Source organism: Camelus dromedarius, chromosome 2 (genome assembly GCF_036321535.1).
Source record: "Camelus dromedarius isolate mCamDro1 chromosome 2, mCamDro1.pat, whole genome shotgun sequence".
In the NCBI taxonomy this organism is placed as follows: domain Eukaryota; kingdom Metazoa; phylum Chordata; class Mammalia; order Artiodactyla; family Camelidae; genus Camelus; species Camelus dromedarius.
Window position 1 is genome coordinate 75,567,668 of NC_087437.1, and position 10,765 is coordinate 75,578,432.

Below are 10,765 nucleotides of genomic sequence, written 5' to 3' on the forward strand. Positions count from 1 at the left end.
TCTTCATCCACCTGCATTGCTGGATGGGTCTGAGATCTACCACTCAACAAACTCTAAACATGAAGCTGATATCAGCTCTCTCTAGCCTCATGGAAGAGTCTGTTTTCCACTTCAACCCCCAGGGTAGAGGAGCATCATTCATTTCTCTATTCCCCCCAAATTGGTACTTCAATACATTAGTGTCTAAAATTACTCAAGGATCTCTTAAAAGGACAAACCCACAAAATTGGAGCCTGAGTAGCTTCAACACAATTCCTTGAAAATTTCTGATTATGCAAGCATATTTTGACAAAAGAAAAGAAATGCCAAGTTACCCATTTATTCTTTACACCTGTATGGAAGGATCAGGCAAGAAGGCAAATTATATGAAAAATATTCTCAAGCTTGCTACAAATGTAGCAAGGGAGAAAAGAGATACTCCATATATTAGTTTCAGATACTGATAATTTAGATTTTTATATTTATTTAGTGTTATTAATGTTTCTTTTAATAACTGACCTAGAAACACTGGACCTTAAGACAAAAAGAAACAATTATCCTCTCCTTCTAACTCAGTAACAAGAAGATGGCCCAGTAAGCAGCAGAACCTCACTGTTAACTTGCTATGTTAGTCTTCCATCTCAGAAGAATGCCTGGATCACTATACAAGTTAAGTATTTAGAAAAGGAGGTGTCACCATAACAAAAAAAAATCTCGATTTGGCATTGGCCTAGGGACTAGGTAGCAAGAAAATAATATTTGGAAATTGGAAGAATAATAATCCATGTGATACAGTGGTGAAACACTTGGTTAAATTGTCACTGGTGATGCTTTAGAAGGTATGTAATGTATATGCTTCATAAACTTGCATGTCTGAGGCAAAAGGTTGGAAGAGAGAATTTTAATTATCATTGGCTATATTTGTCAATAAACAAGAAATAAACTAACTCAATTAACTCCAGGAAAGAGTTGGCTAGTTTATAAGCAAGAAAGGGAACAGAGGAGAGTCTAGAAAGTCTAGGACTTGCAGGGTTGGGAAAGGCAATGCTTCTCATCTTCAGTTGGTAAAAGATAAAAATGAGAGGCCTTTTGAGAAAAAAAAAAGCTTATGAAAATTTCAGCGTTAGACCAAAAAACAAATCAAAAACATGGCTGAAGCTGAAATGAAAACTTCTGAATGGTTTCAGTTATCAGGGAGCATGGATCTAGCTAAGGTTATAGCATCCACTATATCATTTTAAGAGGACAAATTGACTCAGTGGAAAGAGATGAAGGCTGTGATTCTCCCACCAAATCCTTACAGGTTCAAGCTGTGCACTTAATTGAACTTAGCCCAGTCTTAAAAATTATTGTGGACGTCTACTGGAGCATGCTGCTGAATGAAATCAAACAGATGAGAAACCAATTACATTTGTAGTAGTTTTAGTCCAAAGAACCACAAGATTAGACCAAAATTTGATGATTGTTTCAAACTTAAAATGATTCTTGGCCTTAAAGCTCAAGCTGAGAAAGCTTCTTAATCTCTAAGGAAGATATATTCTCCAATGTTCTCCTTAACTGTAGTCACAGAAGATAATGGAGAAAGGAGAAACTTTCCTAAGGCTGAAGCCAAGGACTTTGGAAAATAATGAACTTGGAATTCCCTACCACAAAGCAGAACTGAGCCCTAATTAGAAATACTCCCTACCAACAGCATAAAGGATCCTCACAACACATTCCCAGGGTGGTCTTAAAATTGCCATTGATTCCCAAATGTCCCATTCTCCTCCAATCTGAACAGGATTGTTTCAGTTATCCTTCCTTTATTCCACCAATGTATATTGGGTGTGTAAAAAACTAATAACGTGTCATCTTAGTTCGTAGGTTTCCAGATAATGAAGAACAATGCCTGAACCTGATGTGAAGAATTCCATCTATTATTTAGAGATGGGCTCTTGAGTTTGATGCACTGACTGGAAGTGACTTTTGGATTATATCTCTCAAGAAAGGTGGAATGTTTTGACTGCAGGAAAGAAAGTGGTGACCGACATATCTGATGGCCAGAAAGGCAGATAATAGTAATTTTTGCTGACTATTTGCATCTCACTTATTTCTTCTAAAATGGCGGGATTATACTTCATGGACCTCTTGGAAATGGATAAGGCCACATGACCACTCCTGACCAAGCATTTAATTGTTGGTGCTAAGTGCTCTAGAATTCTCTTGGAAAATGGATAAGGCCACATGACCACTCCTGACCAAGCATTTAATTGTTGGTGCTAAGTGCTCTAGAATTCTCTTGGAAAATGGATAAGGCCACATGACCACTCCTGACCAAGCATTTAATTGTTGGTGCTAAATGCTCTAGAACTCTCTTTCCCTTTTGTCTTAGCAACCAGCAGTGCTGAGGGGGTGGCTGATCTGAGAGTCCCTGAATTACTGTGACAAGTAGAACCCCTCTGCTGATCCACAGCAGACATATTTACTTCTCACTCAGGCATGCTGCCTGTTTAAACTATTAAGATATGGAAATTGGTACTGAAACATGATCGAATCTATTGGGACGGATAAAAGAACTAATGGGGAGGGTGGAGGGCAAGGTAATTAGCAGAGTTTTCTTCTTGGTACACTATCACCAAAAAATATGAAATTATAGGTTTCAAATTTTAGGGTCTGGATAGTAAAGGTACTTAAATTTGTTCCTCCAAAGAAGTTTGCAGGATCTGAAATTGACAAGAAATTATATCTAGAATGTACAATAGACAAAAGCTCTATGGGAAAAAAACTTGTGCAAAGTATATATCCACAGCTATTTATGGAAAAAAAAAAAAAAAGAAACCCAAAACACTAGCAAGTATACAATAAGGTACTCAAACTCATTAGTAATCAAAGGAGTGTAAATTAAGATATTATTTTACACCCATTAGCCTGAAATTAGTAAGTTGGATAACTGTCAAGTATTGGCAAGAATGTAGGAACATGGGGATTCTCAAGAATCGTTGATGGGAAAGTGCCTAGTGAAGTCTTTCTAGAGGACAACTGGGTACAACATAGTCAAATTAAGAATCCTTAAAACTCGTTCTGGGTGTAAAAGGTATGAAATAACATAAAATAGACTGAGATAAACCATTTCTGTAAGTTAGTGTATGTCTGCAGAACAGTATACATTTTATAAGTACACATTTAGAAGTACAGATATTACATTGATTAGAATGTTTGCCAATGACAGCAGAGGGCAATGGGAGTAAAGAATGAGGATGAAGGGAAATAATTGGAATGGAATGGCCACAACGTGATTATTACCACTATCTGCAATAGAGAGCTACACCCAAATAAGTAAGTTTGTTACTTTCCTCATTCCAACTGAAAGTGAGTTATGTCAAAGGAACAAGTAATTTTTTCAGTAGTTGTCATATGGCCAATGATTGTAAGCAACAGAAAGATACCCTCGGGCACAAGTAAATGCCAATGGCCATGGCTGAATCATTTTACAACCTTTAAACACTAGTAGACTGATATAAAGTTTAAAAATTAGTAAAAAGTTAAAAACAATTCCAGAAGCAGGGAGTAGGGACTTACTGATTTGTAAGGTTTTCTGATTTTGTGATGTAAATATTGCCATCACAGTTGATTTCAACCATTTAACAGATGGCAAAACTGAAAATTTAACAATCGGCCCTCACAAGCTTGTAGGAGCGTGTTCCAAACACTACCTTTGAGACTTCAGAATTAAAGCATAAGACCCACTGATTTAAATGTAGATCTTGCCAAGAGTGGCACATAAAATAAACATTTAGAGATTTTCTATCCATAAGCTCTCAGAAAGTAACACATTTCACCTGCATTGAATCTTTAATCTCAGCTAAGGGGAACTTCTTCCATCTTTCAATTTGAAATGTTTAATTACTGCACAATCACAGGCCACATTATTTAATGGGAGTTTAGCCACCGCTAGACCTGAATCAAAAAGCCCAAACCTTGGGTGGTGTGTTTTGTTCCTGCCCATAGGAAACAAAGTACAACAGTTGTATGTCCAAACCACCTGGAAAAACCTTAGGTCAGGTTAGGAGTACAGAGTTCCTGGACCTACATCTCACAAAGGCTTTCTGTTTCTCCCCAAACATTGATCTCTCTCACCTAGCAAAGCTGCTTGCCCATTCAACAGCATGCGTAAGCCAATCTATTCCATTTCCAACATACACTTTTCTTCTTGTTCCTCTTTTTGTAAGATTCTGCTTTTCAACCAAGGTAGGAAAAGTTACATAATTTCTCAGAACCCCAGTTTCCTCTACTAAGTGAGAATTGATTGAGAACAGTACAACCTCCTCAGAGAGTTTTTATGAAGATGAGGTTTGGAAGTATCAATAGAGCTCCTGGTACATAGTACACACTTGCAGGCTAGTTGATGTTTTCTTCTTGGTTCTCATGTCCCAATCCAGTTTTATGGACTAAAAAGCAACAACAGAACGAGCAAATTTAGTTTCTGACCTAGCTTTCTTCTCTAATAGCCAGTTTACCCCTCAAGGGCACTTTTTATACCCACTTTTGCAAAATCTGACATTTATCATTTGAACTCAGTTCTGAAACTCCCATTTCATCAAACACATGGTGGCCACTCCAGTCATCAGGAAATCATTACAGAATCTGTTTGTCTAGACTTCACTCTAAAGGCTTAAGCAGTTGAAACTTACAATATTCCTCATGAAAGGTTAGGAAACATAGATTTAATTGAGGTTCTCAACAAGGCAAGTACTGTAGGTGAGAGTACATCCTGGAAACAAGGGAGCATTTTTGCTTACCTGATGACTGGGGACAGAGGCATGAAGGCTCAAGCATTTAGTGGTTCCAGGCCAAGGATGTTAGATACTCAAAAAATACACAGGACAATCCCACACAGGGAGAATCTTCCTGAACATATTTTTAATATCCAAGGGTGCTAAACCCACAATAAGTACAAACTAATGATACTTTAGTCGATGAGATACTAAAAAGACTTTCCATATATTTTTGCAAAAAGTCAACATTATTTAAGAGAGGAATGTTATAGAGAGACAAGCTTAAATGGAATAAAGACTATTTTAAAACTATTGAATAATTTACTTTCTATCTACTCAATGTTACATAGCATTTTAAAGTTCATATTAGTTAAAAACGGTTTCAGTATAGAAATGCAATTATTGCAAAAACAACAAGGCAGATTGAAAATATATTATACCTTTGGAGCTACTCTTGTGATTTGATGCCAAATATTATTAAACTAGCAGAACACTACATTTCATTATAAAAATGTTTTTAAATTTTCACATTCTTACATTATTTTTTGTAGTACAAGGACAAAAATTTATATTGTGAAAACAGCACTGAAATTATTTGGGGGTTGCCTGTTTTCAGCTCTTACTACAATATTGGCCCTTATGGTTTATCATATAGTTTCACCATAGCCTCTTATTTATATTTTCCCCCCAATCTATTCTGTAGTCCCTATTGCTTCCTGAAGAATACAGCCTCCTAGGCTGTTTTAGCTGAGACTGAACATATGTTCCAACATGTAATGGGATTGCAAAATAGGAGGAGACATGACACTTTGTCACTAACAAACAGCCCATGTCACAACATAAGAAATTTTAACACCATACTTCTAATGCTGAGCTCATTTGCAAGCATCATACATCCCCGTTGTTTTCACTTCAACAGTCTAATTTATCTTGGCATATTATTCCTATATCAACTGGGGTCGTTCCTTTCCATTACATATAAATAAGCTCTCTTTCAATCATGCTAAAGGTGACACTAGATTTTATTCTAGTGCCCACTCACATCACTGCTTCAACTTCCCTGTATGCCTTGTACAGAATGACTTCTGATCTCCTCACTTACTCACAAAGGTACTAATACCTGGCTACTTCATTGTCTTTTAATATATTTATGACTGAATATTTGCATGCCTGAATATATAATTTATTTTTAATTTTTAAAATTTCTCCTGTATGTGACAGGACATTATATTGATTTTTTAAAACCACATAGTTAGGTTATATTACTGATTAATTTCATTTTGGCACAGAAAAGAAGGCATTACAAACATTTGTTGTAAGGGCACAGTGGGTCTGATAGGGCTGAGAATCATGGATTTTAGAGAATGTTTACAAACATAGGCTGTCCTGTGTCTTAAAGCAAATTCCTTAGCAGTGAGGTCAATTCTGTGAGAAGGAGGCAAAGTCTGTGTTTAGCAGTGTCTTTGAATGGTACCATTGCCTTTAATTCTTCTGCATTGCAAAATAACCTGTCTTCCAGTATATTTTTAAGAATAAAAATATAGTTTATTATTACACATCTATTATAATCAATTTTTTTTTAAACTGAGAATCCTATTTGCTGGTGATGATGCAGAGCAACAGGAACTCTTATTCATGGCTGATGGGAGTGCAAAAATGATATAGTCACTTTAGAAGAAAGTTTGGAACTTTCTTACAAAGCTAAATATAGATTACCACATAATCCAGCAAGCATACTTCTAGATATTTACTCAACTTATATGAAAATGTATGTCCACACAAAAATCTGCACATGAATGTTTATTGCAACTTTATTCATAGTCACAAAAAACTAAAACCAACCAAGATATTCTAAAATAAGTAAATGGATAAACAAACTGTGGTACAACCACCCAATGGAATATTAGTCAGCTATTAAAAAAATGAGCTGTCAAGCCAGGAAAGAATATGGATTAATTTTAAATGCATATTACAGAATGAAAGAAGCCAGTCAGAGAAAGTTATATACTACGTGATTTCGATTATATGACATTCTGGAAAAGATATAACCATAGAGACTGTAAAAAGACCAGTGTTTTTCAGGAAGGAGGGGAAAGAGGGACAGTTGAATAGGTGAAGTACAGGAAATATTTTTAAGGCATGCATTCTGTATTAGAATGTAATTGTAGCTACATTAAATCATGCATTTGTCAAAACCCACAGAACTTCATAGCATGAATGCATGCAAATAAAAAAAAATCATTTAGAAGATTAGGGGATTCCAGAATGGAATGCAAACTGGGACAAAACAATCTAATTGTACAACAAATATATGACATAACTTTGCTGAAGGGGGTGGGGAAAAGGTGCTGAATAAATTAACTCTGGAAATGAGTGGAGTCTCTAACACTATAGCAAAAGAAACTGTACATGAGCACTGTACTCTCATTAATAAAGTTGTTTCCCATTGGGGTACAGATTAACAATTCTGATACCACTATATATGTATACTGGAATTGAGCGATTAAGTAAATAGATGGCAGATGATAGGAGCTAGTTTTCTCACTGTTGGGAATTTACAGATAAGCAAGGGAAGGAAGCTAGAATGATCCATTTGATAATGGATTAGAGTTGGAGACATCAGTATGTAACTGAAAAGGACCCTACTGTCATTAGTGACCATATGGTATTTGTAACTGCTTAATCGTATACTAGTTTAAGTGGCTTTTCTCATGTTCTTGCCAACCAGAGTTAGGCTGGAGAGAAGGGAGGCTTGGGTGGTCTGCCCAACCCCCTTCTGGTGCTGCATGCGGGGACCATGCTCAGGGCCCTGCTTTTGCCCCCAGTGCCCTGCTTTTTTCCCAGTATCTCAGAAATGGCAGTTAGGTTTCTGTTTTCTGTATCTTTTTCATAACTCGCCCCAAATGTGCATGCACACAGTTATTTATCGGTCACTTGTGGTTTTTTGCATTCTGTTGTTTGAGGTGCAGGTCCCAGCCTACGCAAACACTGCAGCAAGAGGTCCCAGGCCTCAGCCTGCCTAAAATGCTAGAAGCATTTACCAACCTGACTTTAAATTGCACAAGTTTTTCTCTAGAGCACTTTTCCACAGACTCATTTCCTAAGCAGCCTTTGTGCCAGGCACAAGAATATTAGATTTCCAAAGTGGGGGGAAAACATCATACCTAGCAGAAGGAAGGGGACCAATTGAGTCTACAAAAACAAGAAGAACTATGCAACAATCTGTTACCCTGGGCATGATCTCTATAGAAACCAGCACTGACCCTTGAGTTCTTGAACTTTTACTATGAAACTCCCTACTTTCTTTCCCCAGCAGGCTCACTGTCTTGGAGGCATTAGCCCACTGTGACCTCCTTTGCCGGGCAAAGAAATAAAGTTTCCTTTTCTGCTTCAATCAAAACTCTGTCCTCCAGTCTCAATTCAGTAATCAGGGTATGGAGGCCAAGTTTTGGCAACAAATATGAACTCAGGTTTACCTTAATTATAGATCCAGATGGTTACATATAAAACTACTTTCAGCTATGTACATGCAAGTTTTAGTATATGAATTAGTGTAACACATATTTCCTTGTTCTGTAGGCTGACAGGACCTGACATCAATGAAATCACAGTTACAACACATACACCTATTGCCTAGATCTTGGTTTCTAATACTGAAACAGAACAGGACCCTGTGTGGCCCTTCCAAGTACAAAGGCCTCTCCATGTCCACCATTTCTGTTTGTAGGAAAAAGGTTTCAGCCTCCTAGACCTGAGTTCCAGAGGGCAGGTTCAAACAGTTACTAATTAGGAGAGTGAGGGAGTGAAGAAACAAACAATAGTGCAGCATGCAGCCTGATCCTGGTTCCTCCTTAGGGGGGGGGGGGGGGATGTGCATAACAATTTGATACATATCTAGTTCTTCTACAGGAACTAAAGCCCCACCTAGGTGGAGGATGGTAACTTCAGGCTGAGCTCTAACAAGTGAACCCTAGACTAGTTGGAACCAGAAGGCTAATGACTGAGATGCCTGGAACACCACCCTATTACCTCACCACCAAGCAATCAAAGGAAGGTCACACACCCTGCAGATCTCCCCCCAAATTTTGCCTATAAAAACTTTTCCCCAAAACCTTTAGGAGTTTCGGTTCTTTTGAGAATGAGCTGCCCTGTTCTCCTTGGTTGGCCCTGCAATAAACCTGTCTACTCCAAACTCCAATGTTTTGATTTGTTTGGCTTCACTGTGTATTGGGCACATAAATTTGAGTTAGACAAAAAATACCATTCTTCAGAAAAAGGAACCAGGGTTCCTTGGAGAAATGGCCGATTCTAGGACTCAGACAGGAAATACTAGAATGGTTGATTCTAGGACTGAGGCAGAAAATTAGCCTGAACTAAGGTATAAAATGTAAAACTGTAAAAGTTTTAGAAAATAATTAAGAGAAAATCTTTAGTAACTAGAGCTAGGCAAAAAGTTCTGAGATTTGATACTAAAAGCATGATCCATAAAAGGAAAAAATTATAAATTTATAATTATAAAAAATATAAAAAATTATAAATTTTTCATCAAAAATTTAAACTTTTACTTTGTGAAAGACACTGTTAAGAGAATGAAAAGAAAAACTATAGACTGAGAGGAAATATTTGTAAGCCATATGTCTGGCAAAGGACTAGTATCTAAAATATATGAAGCACTTTCAAAGCTCAATAGTTAAAAAAAAAAAAAAGCAAGGAATCCAAAAGAAAATGGACAAAAGACATGAGATGTTTAATTAGAGATCTGTAGATAGCAAAAAAGCACATGAAAAAAAGTTCAACATCACTAGACATTAGGAAAATGCAAATTAAAACTACAATGAGATAATCACTACACATCTATCACAATAAAAATTTTTTAATTTAAAAAATTAAAAATAAAAAATTTAAATGATAATTAAAAAAATTTTTTAAATGACAACTCCAAACAATGGTGAGGATGTGGAGAAACAGAATCACTCATACATTGCCAATGGGAATGCAAAATGGCACAGCCAGTCCAGAAGACAGTTCGGTAATTTCTTTAAAAACTAAACACGTAACTACCATATGACTCAACTATTGTACCCCTAGCATTTATCCCAGAAAAATGAAAACTTATGTTCTTAGCAGCTTTATTTGTAATAGTCAAAAACTAGAAGCACAGATAGCCTTCAATGGGTGAATGGTTAAACAAACTGTGGTATATTCATACCATGGAAAACTACTCAGCAATAAAAAGGCATCAACTATTGATACAAACAACAACCAGGATGACGTATCCAGAGAAGTATGCTGAGTTTAAACACTAGTTCCAAGAGGTTCCATACTGTTTGATTCTATTTTTATAACTTTTCTTTAAATGACAAATTATGTAAACAGAGAACACTTCTGCAAATGCCAGAGGTTAAGTGGGGTGGGAGGGGGGTGGATGTGGCTACAAAAGTTCAATGTCAGAGATCCCTGTTGTGATGTATCTTGACTGTGTCAATGTCAATATCCTGATGATAATACTGTACCACGGTTTTGCAAGATGATACCACTGATGTATATTAGGTAAAGGGTACAAAGGATCTCTATGGATTGTTTCTTACTACTGTGTATGAATCCACAATTGTCTTAAAATTAAGTTTAATTTAATTTTAAAAATCTAATTGAAAAGCAGGGCAATGGACTAGCTACGCTGTATAGCCAAACAATTCTGCTAAATTATTATCCAAGCACTATGGAAGAAGCATGGTAATGTTCAACTTACAGTAGAAAGATTACAGGCTTTGTTATTAGAGACCTTGAACCAGATACAGCTTACCACATATCAGCTGTGTGACCTTGGACAGTCTGACCTTCAGTGTCCTTATCTATAAAACACTAAATTCCTTTTGAGGCTTAAGCTAGGTAGTATCTAAATTTGATACATAAAACACTATGTGCTTAAAAACCTTGACACTGTGCCTAAGCACATAGTAAGCACTCAAATGCTAGCTATCATGAAGGAGAAAAGAATCAGAACAATTATTAGCAAGTAACTGTTTCTTCTG